This window comes from Emydura macquarii, unplaced genomic scaffold, assembly GCF_026122565.2.
Source record: "Emydura macquarii macquarii isolate MOO-44397 ecotype Brisbane River unplaced genomic scaffold, CSIRO-AGI_Emac_v2 contig_2661, whole genome shotgun sequence".
Classification (NCBI taxonomy): Eukaryota; Metazoa; Chordata; order Testudines; family Chelidae; genus Emydura; species Emydura macquarii.
The window spans coordinates 154896-156463 of record NW_027132798.1 but is presented as its reverse complement, the minus strand read 5'-3'; positions in this window follow the sequence as shown (position 1 = coordinate 156463).

The following is a 1568-nucleotide window of genomic DNA, read 5'->3' as shown; positions in this document are numbered from 1 at the left end:
CGGCCGGAAACGCGCGAGCAGGGCATTGTGGGAGCGGAAGGGCACCGCGGGGCATTGTGGGAGCTGTGGTGGGGGGGGGGAGCCGCAGGGCATTGTGGGAGCGGTGGGTTTGGGGGGGGGGGTGGGGTTGGGGGGGTGCTGCAGGGCATTGTGGGAGCTGCAGTGCATTGTGGGAGTGGTGGGGTTGGGGGGGGTGCTGCAGGGCATTGTGGGAGCGGGGGCGCCGCAGGGCATTGTGGGAGCGGTGGGGTGGGGGGGCGCTGCAGTGCATTGTGGGAGCGGTGGGGTGGGGGGCGCTGCAGTGCATTGTGGGAGCGGTGCTCTGGGGGTCGGGGGTCGCTGGGGCAGGCAGGCCCCAGGCTGGGGAACGGGTCCAGCTTGACGCCAAGAGCTGCCCTGGGATGAGCATGGAAACGATCAGCCAAGGTGTGGACTGTGTCCATCTGCCTGTCCATCCCCCGTCCCCCCGCCCTCCGTCCGTCCGTCCGTCGGTCCCACAACCCCGCCTCTGCCGCCCACCCCCTCCCCCGCCAGCCACGTTCCCCGGGCGCCCGTGTGGATGTGGGGGGGGGGGGAGTTACTCCTCTCTGCAGGGCCAGCGCCCGGGCCGGGGCCATCACTGCTCAGGCCGGCCGCGAGGGGGGCGCAGAGCCGGGAGCCCCACAGCCAGTCCAGGCTGGGCTGGGAAGCAGGGTCCGTGCTGACTGGCCGCGGGCGTCCAGAGCGGTGCACGGCGCAGCCCTGGAGCAGCGTGTCCTGCCGCCCGGCCTGGAGCCTGGGCCCCGCTCCCGGAGCGTAGCCGAGCGCTCGCTGCCAGCGGCCACGCTCTCATTCCATGACCCGTCCCAGGGGAGCCCGCCGAGTGTAAATTCCCGTTCCACAGCCGGGGTGTCACCTTGTCTTTCTGCCAGGCCCACGTGTGCTGGTCCGGGGAGCACGTTGCTGCGTTCTCCTCGGTCTGTACCCCACGGCGTGGATCCTTGCCTGCCCCGGCTAGCAGGTGATCGTACGAAGCACTGACTAATCCCCACCAGGGCTCATTCTTCCTCCGCTACACGGGCCGAATCGAGTGGATGCCCCCATGGGAATGTGTCCCGCCGAGTTATTCCCACGCTTACGTTCTGCGTGAGAGCCTGAGCTTGCCCACACGCTGAACCCATGAGACGTTATTTGGAGGGACTGTTCCCAGACATCATTAACCCTTCATCTCATTCTAGGCGTCCGTCCCGCCCAGGCAATGCTTTACTCGTTAACTGCTGCTCCGCACTTCACTGTGTCAAAGACGCTGTTCCTGGGGTTCCCATTGCCCGATGTTTCCGGGGGCGCAGGACAGTTTATTAGCCAGAACTTCTATATTTGCAGCATCAGTTAAAGAAATTCCTGCTCCCACAGGAGCAATCCAAGCACTTCACACCCTTTTTACTCTGTTTACATGGGTGGCCCCTTGCCACAGCTTTACCCATTCCTCCCAAGCCTTATGGCTAGTTCCAATCAAGGGAGCACACGCAGGTGCAACGTGAGAGAGATTCATGCCTTGTAAGTGGATCTGAACCTGCTTCAGGGACGTC